The 21,846-nt window shown below is 42.7% G+C and overlaps 1 long non-coding RNA gene across 3 annotated transcripts; it reads right to left on the reverse strand.

The window, feature by feature from the left end:
• Positions 1-2,703: 2,703 nt before the first annotated feature.
• LOC115271861 lies at positions 2,704-21,324 on the reverse strand. 3 transcript variants are annotated; one of them, XR_003900125.1, is made up of 4 exons: positions 20,218-21,324; positions 9,895-9,942; positions 4,572-4,642; positions 2,704-2,984 (listed from the first exon to the last, which is right to left on the reverse strand). It is a non-coding gene; the product is annotated as an uncharacterized LOC115271861 (long non-coding RNA). The 3 variants fall into 3 exon arrangements; XR_003900126.1 differs by lacking the exon at positions 2,704-2,984 and adding an exon at positions 3,899-4,477; XR_003900124.1 differs by lacking the exon at positions 2,704-2,984 and adding an exon at positions 3,899-4,482.
• Between the last annotated feature and the right edge of the window lie 522 nt (positions 21,325-21,846).

Raw genomic sequence — 21,846 nt, forward strand, 5'->3', positions numbered from 1 at the left:
GCCTGCTTCCAATTCTGTGTCTCCTTCTCTCTCTGCCCTTCCCCCTCTCATGCTCTGTCTCTCTCTGTATCAAAAATAAATAAAACATCAAAAAAAATTTTAAAAAAAAGTGGGATAAGGGCCTGAAATCAGGCATTCCTTCTTTTATGTACCCCAAATGACCTGTTAGCATGGTCTTTTCCTCACAGCGTGGTAATCTTTACTTGTCTGTCTCCCCCATAAAGTCCATTCACACACCCATTCACTCATTCATCCAACAAATGTTTACTGTGCTGCAGGTATGTACTATCCACTATTTAGATGCTGGGGGTTAAAAACCGCAGTAAGATAATAGGCTCTGTTCTTGTAGAGCACACAGTTCAGTTCAGGCAGGCAAGTAAGTGATTATTATGTAGTGTGGCAATCGAAAGAATTTAGGTGTAAAGGTATGTTTTAGGTGACATTAGAAAGGTGTCAGAACCATTTGTTGTGCCTGGAGGTATTGAGGAAGCTGGGGCTGACTCTAAGAGGATAAGTTAGTCTTTACTGAGTAAAATATCAATGGAAATAATGTTCTAGGCAGAGGGAATTGCACATGAATATAAGAGCACGAGAGACACACAGAATTCCTGGAAATGCCTGTAATGCTGGCATAAGCTGGAAAGTGGAAACAGTGAGCCTGTAGGAGGAAGCATGGTCAAGGAACCAAGGGTAGGAATTTTCTGCTGAGGAGTTTGGTCTTGATCTACAGATGACAGTAAGCTAGGTGTCTTCTGCTCCTTTGCTTCTCTGATTGTTCCCAGCTCTTACATACCAGATACATGGAAAATGAATAGAAATGGTGACCAGCCATCATTCTGGGCTAGCCTCACTTTCTCCTGTGGGGCTTCTTCTAACCAGTAGCTCTGATCCCTGTGGTTTTGCCTTTCCCTTTGTTCTCACCTGGCTTACTCCTCTTGGCATTGTAATCCCGTTCTAAATTGTTAATCTTGACCCACTGCTGGATGGATCTTAGCTAATTTCTCTCTCTTTGTTCTGAGCCCCAGAACACTTTTAGCCAACTCTCAGAGCCACACTACCACACCTCATCCCACTGCTGTCCCACCTGTAAATCTAGGGAGGAAACTTAGACATAAGTGAAAGGGTGTTCAGGAGGGTGTGACAAGTTCAGAAGTTCTGAGAACACTGTGGGGTCACTGGTGAGTTGTTAGAAGCAACTTGAATGTGTGTCAGCCATGTGCATATTTGGGAGGACTTGGATACAAATCTGGGGCTCAGGACCACCGTGAAGATAGGGATATAGATTTGGAATTGATAGTCATACTGAAGACTATGTGGATGTGATTAACCAGGGAGAGGTCTTGAGGAAGTAGAGAAGGGGCCAGACCAAGCCCCGAGGGACATATGTAAGAGGGGGGAAAAAGGAGAACCAGAAAGGAAACAAATACACAGCTAAAAAGATCTGCTGAGGATGTATCTGGCTGTATCCAGATAGACCCAGGGCCAAGTATACTCACAAGGAATGAGACAGATGACACACCCAGACACAGATGATATGTGGGATTTCTATTTGGTCACCTCCTTCTAGGACACATGACAGATGGTAGTTCTGCTTCCCCATTGTGGTAGGTCAGAAGCTTTGAAGACAGAGGACAATGACCCTTCTCCATTCCTGACTGTGGGGTTCATCAACTCATGGTCTGTATGAGGTTCAGCTCCCCCGATCCCAGCCCAGGGCATCCCCTACAGGCCCCTCTCTGCTTACAGGGATCAGCCTAGGAATACAAAATCCCAGTGTCACCCATCCCGTGAAGACACCCATTCCAGAATGCCTCTGTCAATGCTGGAACCCACTTGGGCCTGGCAAGTGGGCCCTGGAGAGGCTGGTGTAGCCAATGATGCTACAAGCCAAGGTCTGCTCCTGAGCCTTTAGGAAAAAAGATTTTATCAGGACTCATCTCTCCAGATGCTCAGGCTAAATTTTAATGCTGTCTTGAGATAGTATGTGGGTCAGTGTCCCTAAGGACATTTTGGGCTCTTTGGTTGATTTCTGGGTTTGGGGCCAGACACACCTGGGTTTTTACTTCTCTTTCCTTTCCTTTGTCTGTTGACAAGGGCATCATGAGGCCTTGACACCTAAATGGATTTCTCTGACTATAAAGTTACCAAACCAAGGGGCTCCTAATGGGGTTCAATACCAGAGATGCCCCAGGAGGGATCTCTAATTTCAGTGAGGTGTGTGGGATCAGATGATCTCTCATTACCTAAGCTTCTAGAGTCCCTAGCTCTGTGAAGTTCAAATGTTTTAGTCAGTCTTCATGTTGAGGTCACCCAAGTTCAGCTGTCTCACCAACCTCAGTCCATCACCTTCCCTCTCCATTCAGACCTTACGCTCTCTGGGTTGTGCTTTTGTGTTGTTCCTTCTTCAGTGTTGGGATGTTAATATGAGGAAGTAGAAACAAGAAAGGAGAACTATCTGGAGTTTGAGCAAGAGGATGGTTTTGGGGGTAAAAAAAAAACAACCCTAGATGATTCCACTAATCAAGTCCCAGAACCCTGGATGAGTACTTATCCCCTCAATCCCAGTGCCTAAAGATGAGTCTTGGGGTAACAGGCCAGAGCAGACCCTCCTGTCTCTTCCTCTCAAAGACCCCATCTTCCCAAACAGATGATATCCCCTGCCCAGGCCCTTCTTCTGTTACTCCACTCAGATACAACCATTCATTCGTGTAACTGTTCTTTATTAACCACTTACAATGGGCCAGGCTGTATCTGGGACACAGACATGAACAAAACAGACCTTCCCTGTCCTCATGGAGTTCACAGTCTATGGGAATGGCCAACATAATGACCATGACTTCAGCTTCCCACCTGAATGCTGCCTCCTCTCCTCAGATCTCCCAAGACCAGAAAATTGGGCAGGGACAATGAGGACTAGATGGACTTTCTCCAGGAGATTCCTCCTCATGGGACCAGAGCAAAGGCAGCAAGGTTGAGGCACTCTCCTAAAGGGCAAGGAGAATTATTTATGTTACCTCAGCCCTCTCCAAACCCCTTCCTATTCCAGCTCAGCTTCCTGCCTCCCATCAGGACAAAAGAAGGCTCCAGGAGCATGTTGTGCTCATATATTACAACAGGGTTTAAACTGCAAAAGAAACAGAGCAGGAATTGTGACCATACCCCTCTCCCTGCCCCCACCGCAATGGCTCCCCACCCTTAGCCAAGCTCAGAAAAGGAAGGAATGCTGTAATCAAGTGGAGATGCTGAGCAGTTCTCCCACCCCTGAAAAACCTGCCCTTTCTTCTCCATTACTAGCACAGACACACGCAGACACACACCCCACTGGGCAACAATATCTAAAGCTCCATTGTGCAGAGAGACATGTTATGAGTGATTTCCACTTGCTGCTGAATGAGCCAAGGAAATGGGCTCACACCGTAGAAGGAAGACTGCATTAAAATCAGCCATACCACATTTAAGGATTTCCAGAACAAGTCTAATTTCAGAAAAAGGACACTGAACTAGGGTTGCCAATTTTTTTTATTTTGCCACGTAAAGACTAAAAAAGGGAAAACAAATGCTATCCCCATCACTTTATAAAGGAACAAAAAAAAATCCTAACCCTAAAATGTAAAAAGAGGATCTTAGAATTGAGGCCAATCCTTTTTTTTTTTAATTTTTTAATGTTTTTTAAATTTTATTTTCGAGAGACAAAGAGAGAGAGCGTGAGCAGGGGTGGGTCAGAGAGAGAGGGAGACAAAGAATTCGAAGCAGGCTCCAGCCTCTGAGCTGTCAGCACAGAGCCCAACGTGGGGCCTGAACCCACAAACCGTGAGATCATGACCTGAGCCGAAGCTGGACGCTCAACCGACTGAGCCACCCAGGCGCCCCAAGGCCAATCCTTTAATTAGACTCTAGCTTAGGGAAAAGGGCCATATTACTTTTATTTTTCCCAGTTCTCCTAGGCCAGCAACAGGTACTTGGGCACTATGGAAAATGAGGCACAGAGAGAGACAGAGAGGCACTGGTCATGGCAGGGAGGATGTCACAGGAGCAGCTGTGGAGGCCAGCAGCACCACCAGTTTCTCTTGGGCACATGATTGAATCTTTCTGAGTCTCCATTTCCTTTGGGGAAATGAGTAGTTCCCTCAAGAGAGTTTTTGTGGGAGTTTAATGAGAAAAATGCATAAGGCACCAAACTATGACACCTGATGCCAAGTGAGTGCTGGTGTACAGTGTTTGCCTCCCTCTCATGTAGGAGGCGGGTGGTTATCTGCCTGCAATGACGTAGGCAACAGTCTCTTCTGAAGAGAAGCGGGACTTCACAACACTCCCAAGCTTTGGAGTGCATGAGAGTCACTTGGGAAGCTCCGTAAACATTAAGATGACGGAACTTCACCCAGGAGTTCTGCCTCAGTAGTTTTGGGGTGAGACTCCAGCCTCTGTGTTTTAACGAGCTCCCCAAGGAATTCATATGCACACTGAAGTTCGAGGACCTCTGTGCTGGGTACAAGCACAGAAATCAATCAATAGCCACGGCTACTTGTGATGAAAGAGGCACCAAAGAAAGGGTTTGCCAAAGGGTAACTTACGCTGCCCGCAGCTGCTGATGTCTCAAGAGGCTTGAGAATAAATCGGGTTTATCAGGCGGAAGAGTGGATATCTGCAAAGACATAAAAGACATAAAGGGAAAGAGTGTGACTTGTTATGTCTGGAGCATAGGATTCCAGGGCAAATGGTAGGACATAAAGCAGGAAGAGGTATAGGTTTGGGTACTGAATTCTGGTGGACCTGTGCTGCTAAGAAGTTTAAAATTATGATCAAGTCCAGTGGGGAGGGGTGAAGATTTGCAGATGGGGGTGAACAAACAGATTTTCACTGTAGAAAGCTCATTTCTGACAGCAACCAGTATGGAGAGTGGGATGGCACTGTGAATACTGGGGGCAAAGAGAACAGTCAGGAAGGTGTACTAGTAGCTCAGGAGGAAGTTGGGAAAGATGCAAATTAGCGTAGTGGCCATAGAGGGTTGAGAGATGCTTTAAAAAAAAATTTTTTTTTAAGTTTTTATATATTTGTATATTTTTTTTAAATGTTTTTAATGTTTTATTTATTTTTGAGACAGAGAGAGACAGAACATGAGTGGGAGGGGCAGAGAGAGAGGGAGACACAGATTCTGAAGCAGGCTCCAGGCTCTGAGCTACCTGTCAGCACAGAGCCTGATGTGGGGCTCGAACCCACCAATGTGAGATCATGACCTGAGCCGAAGTCGGAGGCCCAACCAACTGAGCCACCCAGGCACCCCGATTTTTTAAAAAATTTAATGTTTATTTATATTTGAGAGAGGGAGGGAGGGGGAGAGAGAGAGAGTTCATGCACACACATAAGGTGAGGGGCAGAGAGAGGGAGAGTCAGAGAATCCAAAGCAGGCTCTTGTGCTGAGGGCAGAGAGCCCGATGAGGGGCTCAAACTCATGAACCATGAGATCATGACCTTGAGCTGAAGTCAGATGCTTAACTGACTGAGCCACCCGAAGAGGAATCTTGAATAAGACAGTGGACACAGACACTTGGAGATAAAGTGCTCGGCTGGCCTTACATCCTGGATAATGAAAAGTTTAGAGAATACTGATGTCTCAGTTACCATAAAATTTGTTCAACCTGTATTTATTTATATCCTGTCATTATAAACTTGAGTTTTTTGTTTACTAAGAGTATCAAATGACTTCCTTATAATAGGACAGGTTGGTTTTAATGGTTCCGAGGACTGCTGACTAACAACCTAGAGACCATAAATATATTTATAACAAACTACTTTTATTACGATGTTTGTGTTGTGGAATTGGGTTATTTACTCAAAGTTATATACTGTGTTTATTCTAAGACATTGAACTCACCCATCAACTTGTGATAATTACCTCCCTATGACTTCTCTACCTTGATGATGCAACTTTACTAATAAAGGTGACCGAACTCGTTTGTTGGCAGCACCCCAGCCATTGTCTTTGGTATTTGCCCTTTTGCCACAATTTGTTCATTGTTTGGTTTTTTTTTTTAATAACACTCCATTTATGGCTGTGCTGCCTTTTCTCCATTCACTTACGGAGAGATGGCTTGTTGATGTTGTTGTCATTTTTAAAGTTACTTTATTTTTGAGAGAGAGAGTGTGTGAGTGGGAGAGGGTCAGAGAAAAAGAGTGAAACAGAGGATCTGAATGAAGCAGGAGCTCCGCACTGAGATCATGACCTGAGATGAAGTCGGGCGCTCAACCCACTGAGCCATGCGGGTGCCCCTCAATTTGTTCTTTTGTAGATGTCCTACCAATTTATGATCATGAGCACAATTAATTGGACTTGGTGGTCTTCTCCCCGAGAAGACTAGAAGCCCCGTAGGAGATGAGACCGGGCCTGTTTCTGGCCATCATTGTATCCTCAGTGTTTAACATGGAGTCTGGCACATAGCAGGTTCTCACAAATATTTGCTGAATGAATGACTGAATGAATGTCTGACTATACATGCCATGTGGCCTGTCGGGGTCCTGTGGAAAGAGGAGAACTAGAAATTATAAAGGTCAGTGGGGGTTGGGGGGGAATGATGATGGGGGAGAAGGGGAAGGACTGGATATTGTGGCCAGAGGGGGAAAGTTGACAGCTAATGAAGCAGGAAGTAGTTGACAAGAATGGAGATGATTAAGGGTGCCTAGGTGGCTCGGTTAAGTGTCCAACTTCGGCTCAGGTCATGATCTCACAGTTCCTGAGTGCGGGCTCTGACCTTGGAGCCTGGAGCCTGCTTCAGGTTCAGTGTCTGCCTCTCTCTGTGCCCCTCCCCAACTCATGCTCTGTCTCTGTCTCTCTCAAAAATAAACATTAAAAAAAGAGAATAGAGATGATTGTACACTAAAATAGTGGTTCTCAAACAGTATTCCTGCAGGACTCCCATGATTCCTTAATGTTCTGTGAGCTGGCCTGCAAGGAGTTTCGTACCACTAAAATAAAATAAGCCTCGGCTTGTTCTTAATTTTAATTTTCCCAAATAAAATTTCAGGTGTTTTTCTTAAATTTTCATCCCTGCTGTCTGTTATCTATACAAAGACCTAGTATATTGTGGTACATTATGTAACATAGTTAAAAATTAATATGTCAACATTTCAGAAAGTCGACAAGTAACGAGCTGACAGTCTGAAAATTTCTGGGGAAAGGTTTGCAGATGGAAGGATTTGTGTTGAGAGGACGGGGCAGGGAGACCCCACACTACAGCTTCCTAAAACATCCTAGCACTGTGTTGTAGGAGTCCCCAAATGTAATGTTGTCCCATCTGACCAGAGGAGAAATGTCAACTCTTTCGGCGGCCACATTGTCCTATCTGTTTGGGCTGAACTTGTAGTTAATTAAATCCAAAATATTTTCTTCCATCCTTCGACTTTGCAATTTTTTGCATCAAATTCAGGGGTTGGCCTTTTTCCTATTATGTTTACTCTCTGTTAGATTCCTGCCCATGAAAGTTTGGTGGATCTAGGTCTTGTCCATCCCCTCTGCCACAGGCTGGTTGTGTGCATCCCCCAAAGTTTTATATTGAAGCTCTATCCCCCAACGTGATGGTATTTGGAGATGGGGCCTTCAGGAGGTAATTAGGGTTGGGTGAGGTCACGAGGGTAAGCCTATCATGGTGGGATTAGTGCCCTCATAAGGAGAGGCCAGAGAGGTTGCTCTCTGTCTGCCATGTTGAAGATACAGCAAGAAAACAAACAGTCTGCAAACCAAGAAGAGGGGACTCACCAGAACCCAACCATGCTGGCACCCTGATCTCAGACTTCAGCCTCCAGAAGTGTGAGAAAAGAAGTATCTATTGTTTAGGTGACCCAGTCTATGGTCGTGTGTTACAGCAGCTGAAGCTAATTAAGCCTCCTCATCCCAGTATCTCATGACTATTATCCTCAACTGTCAACTTCTTTGTCATCTAGCTGCATCACCAGGTCACATGGTTCCTCACTTTCCAGATGCCCTTGCATTTGCTCCACAAGCTGCCCTAGGTCCCACCTGGCTTACTTCCCCCCACCTCCAACAAAATTGAATATGCCCCACTCTGGGTCCCTCCATCTTCCATAAATCAAGTGTTGGAAGGCAGAGAGAGCCACTAATATTTAGCAAGTTAATTAAAAACATAGGCTCTGAGGTCCAAATGTTAGGGTTCATGTTCCAAGTCTACCATCTTTTTTACAACCTGACCTTAGGAAAGTAATACAACATAACTGTGCCTCAGCTCATTCCTAAAGCCGGGTGTTTACGTGAGTTAATATATCTTTACTACTTGGAACAATGTCTATTACATAACAAGGTCTCAGTCATTGTTACCATTACTGATACTCTGTCTCAGGCATAATGCCAAGTACTTTATATGTTACATCTTATATAATCTTTATATCAACCCAGTGAAGTAGGAATTACCATCTCCGTTTACAGATAAGTGGCACCCCTGGTCACTCTGTCATGTTACCCTCTTTTATTGTCTTTATGACACCTACCAGCATCCCCGTGTGACATAATTTATTAGTTTTCCTGGTTATTGTCTGCCTTTTCAACAACCCTCCACATCTGCTGGAATGAAAGCTGTTGGAGATAAGGAACTTTGTTCACTATGTAATTCTATGTCTAGTAAATTCTCAATAAATGTTTTTAAATAAACATGTGATTGAATGAAAGGGTTAATTAATTCATGAAAATAAGGAGCTCAGGTACAGAAAGGCCAAGTTGGTCTAAGATCACACAGCAAGTAACTGGCAGACCAAGCATTTGCTATCAGGTGTAGACGGTTCTAAAACTCTAGATTTGCTCTACGGCTGCCTCCCAGGGCGGCAGAAAGGAGCACAGGTGGAGGAGCAAGCTGGGGGGGGGGGGGTGTCAAATAACATTTGGCTCCTTAAGCCAGTGCTTCCCCTCTGTCCTCCCAATGGCCAAGTCATACAGCTGGTAAAGTCTACACCGGCCTCCAAGGTACCCTCAGGACCGGAACCCAACTCCACCTTGCTGGTATGACTGGAAGGTCTGGAACCGGAAAGGATTTCACAAGGGAAAGAGCGAAAACCTCCAGCTATAGGAATGGCCCCAGTCCAGGTAGTCTAGAGGTCCAGGCTCCAGTCCGGGCTTAGCAAGTCAACTAGCCGCTGTGAGAATACATGTAAGTCATTTACATTCTCTTAACCTTTCATTTTTGTTTTGGTCATTTGTGCTGATGGCATGATTTTATAGATGCAAATAAGTAAACAGACTCACAAAGGAGGGAAACTACTTTAGTGACAATTAATTGTCAGAAAGGCTGCCTTTGTGTTAATTTTGCCTAAATTTTTCATTTTTTTAATGTTGATTTTTGAGAGAGAGAGAGAGAGAGAGAGAGAGAGAGAAAGCACAAGTGGGGGTGGGGTGGGAGATGAGGGAGACACTGAATCTGAGGCAGGCTCCAGGCTCTGAGCTGTCAGCACAGAGCCTGAGGCAGGGCTTGAACTCCTGAACCATGAGATCTTGATCTGAGCAGAAGTCGGAAGCTTAACCTACTGAGCCACCCCGAAACCCCTTAGTTGTGCCTAAATTTTAAAATACTTATTTGGCAGGAATTCTCCAAAATTTAAGTGAAAAACATTATGCTTTATGGTCAACTAATTCAGCTCCTTTGAGAATATTTGGGAGTGCATTTTTTGGAATAAATACAATTTTTTTCTGATAATTATTATACCAAAGCACGGTTCTGGTTAAAAAAATACACACAGACATACATATATATTTATAGTTAGGGTAACTGGTTTGTAATATTTTCCCTTAACATTTTGGATATTCTCTTTTAAGCTTTATATCCACAATTGTGGTACCTCAACCCTTGTGTCGAACTTTAGTTTCTTCCCCTGTAAAACGGGTCTGATAATTCCTACCTCACAAACATGATGGGAAATTCATATCGAATAAAGTTTGTTGAACACCTGGAAGAGAACATGATACGTATAAGCTTTCAACAAATGGTACTTGTATTAGGTATCTATTTCTGCTTAACAAATTATCCCTAAACTTGCAGCTTAAAAAAATAGACCTTTATTATCTCACTGTTTTCAAGGATCGGGAATCCAGAAGTGGCTTAGCAGAGATAAAGAAATCTGGCTCAGAGTCTCTCATGAGATGTTACCTGGTGGCCTGGGACAATAGTCATCTCAAGACCCATCACATACTTCCAAACTCTCATCTGGTTGCTGGCAGGTTCTAGTTCTTAGTGGGACAGAGGCTGCTGCTGCTGCTGCTGCTTCTAAATTTCCATCCAAGTTAGTTAGCATATAGTGCAATAATGATTTCAGGAGTAGAATCCAGTGATTCATCCCCTGTGTATAACACCCAGCGCTCACCCCAACAAGTGCCCTCCTTGATACCTTACCCACTTAGCCCATCCCCCCACCCACAATTCCTCCAGCAACCCTGTTTGTCCTCTGTATTAAAGTCTCTAATATTTTGTTCCCCTCTGTTTTCATAGTGTTTTTGTTTCCTTTTCCTTATGTTCACCTGTTTTGTATCTTAAATTCCACATGAGTGAAGTCATATAATATTTGTCTTTCTTGGACTAATTTCGCTCAGCATAAGACCCTCTAGTTCCATCCACATGGTTGCAAATGGCAAGATTTCATTCTTTTTGATTGCCAAGTAATACTCCATTGTATATATACACCACATCTTCTTTATTCGTCTTTCACAGGACAGATGCTACTTACCCTTGCCATTTGGGTCTCTCCACAGGGTGGCTCACAAAATAGAAACTGGGTTCCCCAGAGTGACAGATTCAAGAGATGGAAAGTGGACACTCCAGATAGAAGCTTAATCATTCATCATCTAATCTCAGAAGTGACATAGCTTCACTTTTGCCATATGCTCACCCCAGTACAATGTGGGAGGCAACCAGAGAATGGTGTGGTTATCAGGGGGCGAAAGTCATAAGAGCCACCTTGGAGACCAGCTACGACCATATTTATTCTTGCTCTTATTTCTTCGTCTGGCTAAAACTAGAGCTTCCCACTTAGTGGCACTGACGTAGCCTTCAAAAAGCCAGATATCTGTGATCCCGGTAGTCTGCAGTTAGTGAGGAGTGATCCAGTAGAGAGACTAAAGCACAAGTTCAGCAAATAAGGGAAGCAGAAACATTAGAAAATAATTTTGTTTGGTATTTAAAAGATCAGACTCATCACAATGGGAAAATTCAGAACTTTGATGGACTTCCATACTTTTTTTTTTTTAAACATTTATTCATTTTTGAGAGAGACAAAGAGAGTGAGAGAGTGCAAGCAGGGGAGGGGCAGAGAGAGAGGGAGACACAGAATCTGAAGCAGGCTCCAGGCTCTGAGCTGTCAGCACAGAGCCCAACACAGGACTCAAACCCATGAACCATGAGATCATGACCTAAGCCGAAGTTGGATTCTTAACTGACTGAGCCTTCCAGGTGCTCCATATACCTTTTTATTTCTCAATTACTTAGGTGGTAGGAGGTGGAATCTGTGTTTTTCAATGTTTATGGCCCCGTCTGGAGTACACACTTTGAGAACCACTGTTCTCATTCTGTACTCTATCTCCTGGATGGAACTTCTTCCTGTTTCCCTCCCTTAGCACGACCGCTACCTCAGGCCCTTCGGCCTTTCTTACTACTGTTCATCTTCTAGCCTGACTGGCTAAGCTGACCACAAGCCCTTCGTGAAATTTAAAATGTGATGTCTACGACTGTGTTAGTTGAAGTCAAGTCCCCGGGTGAGAAGAGGTTTCAGTCCCTGCCCTGTGCTGGCCTCACTCACCTACGATTTTTATGAATGTCATCTTATCCTTGAGCTGCCCAAGAAGGGGCCAGTGGGCAGGGGCCACCCACAGCAGCTTCTTGAGTACTTCCTGAGACTGTGAGCATTTCCCCAGCTAATGCCCAGGGAGGCCGGACCAGGCATCCTGAAAACCAAAGGTTTTTTTTTTTTTTTCTGTGTTCTGGACAGACCAGCCCAGCGTGCTACTGCCTGACCCCAGAGGCTAAATCCATTTCTTGTCCCGTCTTATTTTTTTGGATACATGTCCTTCTACCTGTTAGTCTGACTTTGACATTCTCTTTTCAAACTCCTTTATTTTAAATTTCCAAGGTAATACCTGCGTGTGGTTAAAATAATAACAACAACAACCTATACAGTGCACAGTAAGTTTCCTTCCCATCTTGCACCCCTGCCTCCCTCCCTAAGGAGAACCACCGTGGATGGTCTCTTGGATAGCCTTTCAAAACGTTCAATGAATTTATAAACAGGTCTCATCCCTCCCCTCTGTTACACACAAACGGGATATTTCGGTATTTTTATTTTGCCAGTGTGAGAGGTGGAGAATGCCTCATATCTCTCATTTTATTTTAGGTTTACTTATTTAATTATGAATGGGGTTCAGTCTCTTTTCATGTCTATTAGTCATGCATAAGCTGTTCTCTCTGAGACCTGCCTGTTCCTTCTTTTGTGGTTTGACTTGAGATCCTTGGCAGTCACCAGGCCCTTCCCTAGGCCTGCTCTCCACATACCAGTAGTTCCTCCCTGTCCTGCTCAGTTCTCTACTGCCGCCTAGTGACAGGGGCTGGATTTACCACAGTCCCTTGCAGAAGCTCTAGTTGGAGGCTCCTCGCTGGGGGCTTGATTTCCCACTGGAATCATAGCCTTGGCTCCCAGGTTTCTTGTTTAGCAAAAAATTTAAAAATGCAGGGCCTCTAGGTAAATATGAATTTCATATAAATGACAAATAACTTTTTGGTTGGTACATACTTACTAAAAACTATGCCTGCTTTATCTGAAATTCAAATTTAACCAGGTGTCGCGTAATTTCTCAGGCAACCCTATTCTTAGGCCTCCCACTAAATCTGGGTCCCCATCATTACCACGCCTTACCTCTTTATTCTCAGCAAGTTCTACTATGCCACGTTCCAAATTGGCAGTTTTCAAAATTATGGTTGCAGATGATACCTAAATCACTGTGGTTAAGACCTTGGCTCTGAATTTGAACATTGGTTCTGGTCACTTACAAGATGTGAAATCTCATGAAAGTAACATCTCTGGAGCTCCGATTTCCTCATCAAGAGAATGGTAATAAAAGGGCGCCTGGGTGGCTCAGTCGGTTGAACGTCCGGCTTAGACTCAGGTCATGATCTCACGGTTCGTGGGTTCGAGCCCCACGTCAGGCTCTGTGCTGACAGCTAGCTCAGAGCCTGGAGTCTGCTTCGGATTCTGTATCTCCCTCCCTCTCTGTCCCTCCCCTGCTCACACTGTCTCTCTGTCTCTCAAAAAAATAAATAAAAAACATTAAAAAATTAAAAAAAGAATAGTAATATTTTCCTCATTGGGTTGCTTTGATGATTTCTGACATTAAAGCTACCATTTATTAAGCACTTTACATGTGTCAGTTCCTGTTATTAAAATTAGAGTAAAAAAAATAACACAGCAATTATAAAGACACATGAATACTGTGGAGGCATCCAGAAGAGATAAGGGGGATATGGAAAGGGGTAGGATAAAAGACTACTTTTTTAAGTTTTTTTTTTTTTTTTGAGAGAGAGAGGGAGGGAGCATGAGAAGGGGAGGGGTAGAGTGTGAGTGAGGGAGAGAGAATCCCAAGCAGGCTCCACTCTTCAGCACAGAGACCCACGCAGGGCTCCGTGAGATCATTCCCTGAGCTGAAATCAAGAGTCAGGTGTTTAACTGACTGAGCCACCAGGTGCCCCAGGGACTATTTTTATTATAGATAAAATTTCTATTTAACTTTTAAAGTGGAATGCATGTTTGCATTACTTGGTAAAAAAAAAATTTTTTTAAGTTTTTCAGGTAGGAATCTCAGAGCTCTGACTGCATTTCTTGTGACCTTTATTCCACTCTATTCAGTGCATCAGCTTCCCCTGTAATAGCAAAGTGGCTGCAGCCAGGCCAAGCCTCACATTAACGCACGTCACAACCCAGAGCAGTCTTCTTTCCCTGCCATTCTTCTAAAGGCCTGTTCCAAGAGAATGCCGAGGCCTGACTGCAGGGCCAGTTATGACTTTCATGGGCCTTAAACACTTTTGCCTTTATGGGCCCCTTCCTCCATTAAAAAAAAAAAAAAAGAAGAAGAAAGAAGGAGAAGAGTAATAATAATTACATTATTATATGGCTGCACTAGTGGTACAGAGGAATAACGGATACTACATATTATATTAGTCTGTTGAGGCAGCCATAACAAAATACCATAGACCAGATGCCTTAAACAACAGAAATTCATTTTCTCATGGTTCTTGAGGCTGGAAGTCGAAGATGAAGGTGCTCTCAGGGCCAGGGTCTAGTAAGACCTTTCTTCCTGGCTTTCAGATGGCCACCTTCTCGCTGTATGCTCACATGGCCTTTCTTCTGTGTGGACATGGAGAGAACTTTTTGGTATCCCGTTTTCTCCTCAGAAGGATGCCAGTCCTATGGGATTAGGTTCTCACTCTTATGACCTCATTTATTTAGCCTTAATTACCTCCCTAAAGGCCCTATTCCAAATATAGTCACACTATATTACACTGGGGATTAGGATTTCAATATATGAATTTGGGGGAAACACAATTCAGTTCACAACCAATACTAAAACTTCTTCTTTAACCTAAAAGTTCATTTTTTTCCTTTAGATTCTAGAAAAAATGAAGACATTTTCTTGTCTTTTTTTAAATATTTATTTTTGAGAGAGAAAAAGGGCATAAGCAGGGGAGGGGCAGAGAGAAAGAAGGAAACGCAGAATCTGAAGCAGGCTCCATGGGGGAGAACCCATGAACTGTGACATCATGACCTGAGCCTAAGTGGGATGCTTAACTGACTGAGCCACCAGCGGCCCCAACACATTTTCTTCAGTCTTAAAAAGACTGTGGGCCCTCGGCACTGTGCCTCCTACACTTGGGGAATACATGTTCCTGCTTGATTGATTTAAGCCTGGATCCACAGGGCTTTTAATTCAATAACATGGGAAATGAAGGCGAGATCGTTCTGATTAGATTATGGCGCTCGCTAGAGCTGGGAATAGGGTCTGTCCCACCCAGATGGAATTTCTGCGATCCAATGGTAGAGGGAAAGGGACAGATGCCAGTGAAATAATGGAAATACCCTTTGCAGATGTGAACAATTTACAGAAGAAGAAAAAGAACAACAAATTGTCAATTAGCATATGAAAAGATGCCGGCTAGTGATTGAGGACAGGAAAAAAACAACAACAATGAGGTATTTTCCACTCATCAAATTGGCAAAAATTTAAGTTTGATAATATCCAGAGCTGATATATAGAGAAAAGGATGCTCCAATATATTGCTGGTGGAAATCTAAGTTAGTATTCATATTTTGGAGGACAATTGGGTAGTAGCCATCAGAATTTTAATTGTGCATACCCTTCATCCCAGCAATCCAGTTTCTAGGCATCTAAGTAACGGAGAAAAACATGAGGGATGTTTGCACAGAAAAGCATGTACAAGGATGTTGACTGCTGCATTGTTCATGGTGGTAAAAATTTATAAGAAGCCTTACAATTATTGGGGCGCCTGGGTGGCCCAATAAAACATAAAAATTTTTGAAAAAAAAAGAAGCCTTGCAACTATTAACAGTAGTGTGGTTGAATAAGCTATGCTAAATACACCCTATGGAGTATTATGCAGCAGCTATAAAAAATAAAGCACACCAATACGTACTGACATGAAAATCGTTCCAAGACATATTTTAAACCAAAAAAAATAACGTGTACATATGTACATATATAAGCACATACGTAGAATATGTATACTACATATATAATACCTTAGACACAACTGTGCATATAAAAACATCTCACAAGAACCCACAGCAATCTGATATGGTAGATTCCTTTGGTAAGGGACATGAAAATGAGTGGGACTGATGGGGCTTTTATGTTATTCATATTGCATGAAATTCTTTTACATCAAGACTTATATTCAAATACTGTGCAATACGTATATTTTAAAAAAATAACAAAAAGGTAACTTACCTTAAGGACACATGGCTTTCTCCACAGCAGAGCTAAGATAAAAGCCTAGACCTGTGATGGGCAAATCCATTAATGACTGGTCACACAGTCTCCCTGAGTTTGCACTTCTCCACCCTCATGTCTCTCTCCTTTTCTTCACCAAATGTCTGCAAAGACCATAGTCACCAGTCCTTCCTCTCCATTCCTCCCCACCCCCCTCCATTAACCCCTAGTTACTCTGTTCTCCTCAAACCACACTGCAGAAATTGCTCATAAAAGCCTTGCAGTCAGGTTTGATGTTGCTTAATTACCGGGGGGGGGGGGGGGGGGGGCTCTGCTGGTCCAGAGAGGCCATTCCAGAAGGATGTCTCTGATTGGAGTATTTCATGTCTGTAAAACGACTCTCCAGAAAGGAGTAAATAAAAGCTTTCCTCAAAGACTGGGGATCCAAAAAAAATCATGCATGTGAGTGCCCAGTGGGGAGTGCTTACAAAACCACTGGCTGCCAGGATCCCTTTTTTCAAAACTTAAAAAACTTGGTTTGTTTTGGAAAGGCCGTGCATGCACAAGGAAATACATTCAAACAGCCCCAAAGGGAATGAGGTTAAAGTAAGCCTCTCTCCCTCCCACTTGCCCCTGACTACTCCCTTCCACGGAATTGACTGTTTTCTGGATCGCCTTGGCACCCTTCTGTTCAAAGATAATCTTTATATGTACAAGCATAGATGTGTGTGCATGTGCATCTATATTCATTTTTTAACGGCCTCAGTAGCACATGTTGCTCAACATCTTGCTTTTTTCACCTAACCATGTAGCTCAGAGATTGATATTGATTAGTTTGTTAGACCTGTTTTTCCCCAGTGCGAGTCACCGAGAGTAAAATTCACTAATACAAATGGAGTCGGTTAATGGGTTTATTTTAGTTTGGCCGAATGGCCCCTCCCCAGTAGCTGGAAGTCCTTGGAAGAGAGCCTTGCTGAACAGGAGCTCAAGAGTTTTTAAGGGTTTTGTCAAGACAAAATGGGTCATCATGTAATTAACCAATTACAACTTATAGCATTTCATTATAGCCAATGACATTGTAATACACTGACGTTAGTTTGGGTGGGAACCTATCAATTTAAAGTTCTCAGTCTTTTAAAATGACCAATCATAGTAAGACACCTAAGATACCCTGGGGGAGTGACAAGGTGACTTTCACCTGTGGACTTTGCCTTGGCCAGGTCTTATTAAAAGGTGGGGTTGCTTAATAGAATCTTGAAAAACAAGTTAAACTTTAGGTCACAATGTTCATTATCAAGTTACATTCTTAGGGTCTTTCCAGAGCCCAGTTGCTCAACCTTTAATTATTTACCAGAGTGGGAGTGAGTGAGTCGAACAATGGTTGGTATTTTAGGGTCCAGTTTGACCCGAGGGGGTAGGGTCTTACAGATAGGGTTACAGATATAACTGTATATCTCAGAAATATGCATACATATAGATCTACTTCCTTATTTGTTAAAGTTGCATAGTTTTCCACTCTAAGGCTGTACCAATATGTACTTTTTAAAATTTTTATTTCAGAGAGAGATAGAGAGCAGGGGAGAGGGGCAGAGGGAGAGAGAGAGAATCTTAAGCAGGCTCCATGCTCAGTGCGGAGCCTGACAGGGGGCTCGATCCCACCACCCTGGGATCATGACCTGAGCCAAAATCAGGAGTTGGATGCTCAACCGACTGAGCCACCCAAGCGCTCCGAGTATGTACTTAATTAGTCTCTTACTAATGGACATTCAAATTTTTTTTCAAACCATGCTGCAATTAATAACTTTGTTCAATTGCCTTTGCACACATGTGCAAATATTCTGGTAGAACATATTCTTAGAAAGGCAACTTCTGTGTTAGAGCATGATTATATTTTAGACTTTTGATGGAGAAGGCCAGTATAATATAAAACACCGCCTGGAGCCAAGTGCTGGCTCTGCCCCTACCTGTTGGGTGAACATGGGCAGGTGCCTTAGCCACTCTGGGCCACAGTTCCCCATCCATCGTCATAGTACTTCCCTCAGAGGGTTGCTGTGAAAACTGAATGCATTAATACACAAAAACTGCTTAGAAAAGCACCTGGTGTGCAGTAAACACATCACACTGGCCTTCAGTGTATTATATTTTAGTCAGATTGCCTTCAAAGAGGCTAAAAATTTTTATTCCCACCATAGTGTCTTATTTCCCTTACCCTCACTACCCAACACTGCTTATTTTCAAACGTTTTGAAGTTTGTTAACCTGATGGGTAAAAAACGTATCTCCTTGTGATTTTAATTTTCATATGATGATAAACTCAGTTGCTGAATTCAGTGACCTTCATGGTTCCTATTCCTACTGACCCTCCTTGGAGCATTTGACGTTTGCATTCTAAGACTAGACCTGTCAGGTTGTCCCCTTCTCCTGGGCAAGTCTTCTCTGCTGCTTCCCAGAACGCTGCACTCTACACCTTTGGTTCTCTACCTGCCTTTCTAACTGGTCTTTTACTGGTTCCTCTTCCTCCTCCTCTCCTGCCATGGCTCTCAAGATCTCAACATGACTTCACCTGCTTTTCTGACTTTATTTCCTATCCTTATTTCTGAATTCTTCTAAACGCATCGCCTACTTATTCTCAGAACCCTTAATTTTTTTTTTTTAACATTTACTTATTTTTAGAGAAAGACAGTGAGTGGAGGAGGGGCAGAGAGAGAGGGAGACACAGAATCTGAAGCAGGCTCCAGGCTCTGAGCTGTCAGCACAGAGCCCAACACGGGCCTCGAACCCACGAGTGATGAGATCATGACCTGAGCCAAAGTTGGATGCTCAACTGACTGAGCCACCCAGGCGCCCTCTTTGAACCCTTTTATATGCTCTCCTGCCTCTCTGTCTTTGCTCATGATCAGACTGGAATTCATCACTTCTAGGCTTGCCCTGTAAAATACAGGACACCTTGTTAAATTTGAATTTCAGATAAACGATTGTTTCTAGTGTTTTTATTGTTTACCTGAAATTCAAATTCAACGGGATATCTTATTTATTGCTAAATCTGGCAAGCCTATCTCCAGTACCTTGTACCCTAATGCGGTCAGTACATCATTGTTACCTGTGTTCATAGAAGAATGAAAGCCCTGACCAGCAAGGGCTGGGTCTTTCCTCTGTATTGTGTGTAGGGCTGAGCACACAGTAGTTCCTCAGGAACTTGCTAAATCCAGTGATACACATTTTCTTTTACTTGGGTATGGGAAAACTGTCCCTTCCTCTCATTCCTTATTTCACTCCCACCTCCAGCTAATGTTCTTGAAGATTCTGAGTAGCTATATATTAGTTATCTCGTCCAAGCCCTCTTAGATTCTCTATAATTTTATCTGTATATATTTATACCAGTTCAAACGGATTAATTGAAATATGAAAAGGTGGTCTAGTGTGGTAGCTAATGTCTCAACAGATTTAAGCCTTGGCTTCTCCACTGACTAATTGTACAATATTAGTCCATTTTTTTCATCAATGAAACAGTAAAAAGAAGTGCCTCATTACAGGCACTTGTGATTTAACCAGATGATATCCAGACCAGGCACTTAGTATACAGTTAGGGCTCCATATATGTTAGCTATTATGACATTGAATATTGAAGGCTTTTCATTTAAAGATTCATTCATTTGGTCCCAAAATGTGAAGGTTTTCTGATGGTAGGTCTTTTTGTTTTATTTATTGAGGTATAATTGACATATAACATTAGTTTCAGGTGTACAACATAATGATCCAATACTTGTAGATATTGTGAAATAACAGTAAGTCTAGTTAACATCTGTAACCATAGTTACAATTTTTTTGTGTGTGATAAGAACTTTTAAGATCTGTTAACAACTTTTAAATATGCATCATGTTTTTATGTGCCTGAGCAGAGGATGTGCTGATGATGGGAATAGTAGTGGGTAAAATGGGTGTGGTCCCTGTTCTCACAGATCTTACCATCTAGCATGAGCAATAACCATGGAGTTAGGGGAAAAAAAAACCCCAAAAATATTTAATTACAATCCATGAAAAGATTCCGCAATGGAAAACACAGGGGGCTATAAGAATTTACAAAAGGGGTCCTGAACTAGTTCAAAGAAACCTTTATTGAGAAATAATACCTGACGTTTATCTAACGCTCAGCATATACCACTGTATTTGATTGCCAGGGCTACCATAACAAACTACCACAAACTGAGTGGCTTAAACAACAGAAATCTATTTTCTCACCATTTTTGAGGCTAGAAGTCCGAGATCAAGTGTAGGCAGGGTTGGTTTCTTCTGAGACCTTTCTCCTTGAGTCATTGATAGCCATCGTCTCCCTGTGTCTTCACAAAGTCTTCCTCTGTACCTGTCTACATCCATATTTCCTCTTCTTATAAGGACACCCATCATATTGGAATAGGGCCCACTCTAAGGACCTCATTTTAACTTACTTGTCTTTTCAAAGACTGTATCTCCAAAGATGATCACATTCTGATATCCTGGGGATTTGGCCTTGAGCATATAAATTTTGGGGGCACAGAATTGAGTCCATAACAGCCAGGTACTAATCTATAGTCCTTACTTGTTATTTTACAGCAGGCCTATCCTTGTTATTTTATACATTAAACTGATGTACAGAGAGGCTAAACCTTGCCTAAGGTCATATAATACCTAGAAATCAACAGAACTGGGGCTCAAACCCAGATAACCACTCACAAAAGGCTTATGGTGCTAAAGGATGAGTTAGAGCTGGCCCAGCAAAGTTTAGAGGGCACACACCAGGCAGAGGGAGAAAGGGGTAAGGACTTGGAGTGGAAGAGAGGCTGGCACATATAAAGAAATGAAAAAGGACAGCTGATATGTTACAGAAGTGGGCCAGGGCACATCATGGCAGTCCTTACAAGCCATGGTTAGGATTAAACTTTTGGTCTTTATCCTAAAAACAATCAGAAAACATTGAAAAAGGATTCTACTTGCTGAATAGAGGATCACTTGAAGGAAATTCAATAATCTTAGTTTTAATTTTTTACACTTAAGGGTCCCAAGGTCTGCTAGTTTTTTCAATACATTACACTCAAGCTTCTACCTTATCTATGAAATACATTACACTCAAGCTTCTACCCAATCTATGAGAGGGAAATATTTGTCGAGTTAGCCTCCTGCAATGTGAACTACTTAAAGTAGGTGGGCATGTATTTGAAAAAAATGTATAGCATAGGTGAGCTGTATGTTGTGCTGGGCTCCTCGGAGAGAATAGGGAAGTTATAAATTCCAGGTCTGCCATCAGATTAAGACTTTATCTTGGTCTGTTGTTTGGGCACCCTTAAATGCAGAAATGTAGTCAGGGCTACAACTCAGGATTAAAACTTCAGTTGTACAGAGGAAGACCAAGCAGCTTTGCCCAATATTTTTAAACAGCTGTATTGATATATAATTTACATGCTGTAAAATTCACCTGTTCTACGTGTACAATGACTTTCAGTACATTTACAACACAATCATCACCACAATCCAGTTTTAGAACGGGATTTCCATCACACTAAAAATATCTGCCGTTAGTTAGCAGCTAATCGTGGCCTATTCCCACCCCAGATCTAATTAGTGTATTTTACTAAATGAGACTTTACAGTCCCTAGATACAAGGAACCCAATACTGGACTCCCAATTAATATGAATGTGGGCCATACATGTGTTTCGTTAGTGGGTCAAGTATGTCCAGACTGGGTCTGTCTGTAAAGTGTTCCTTCATTCATCCACTACGTGGAGCTTATCGTCTAGATAGGGCAAAAGTACTAAGCCTGTGCCTCTATAAACGACATACATGCATCTGTGAAGATGAGCACACACCACGTGCCAGGATGTGATGAGTAACGT

This window comes from Suricata suricatta, chromosome 11, assembly GCF_006229205.1.
Source record: "Suricata suricatta isolate VVHF042 chromosome 11, meerkat_22Aug2017_6uvM2_HiC, whole genome shotgun sequence".
Lineage (NCBI taxonomy): Eukaryota > Metazoa > Chordata > Mammalia > Carnivora > Herpestidae > Suricata > Suricata suricatta.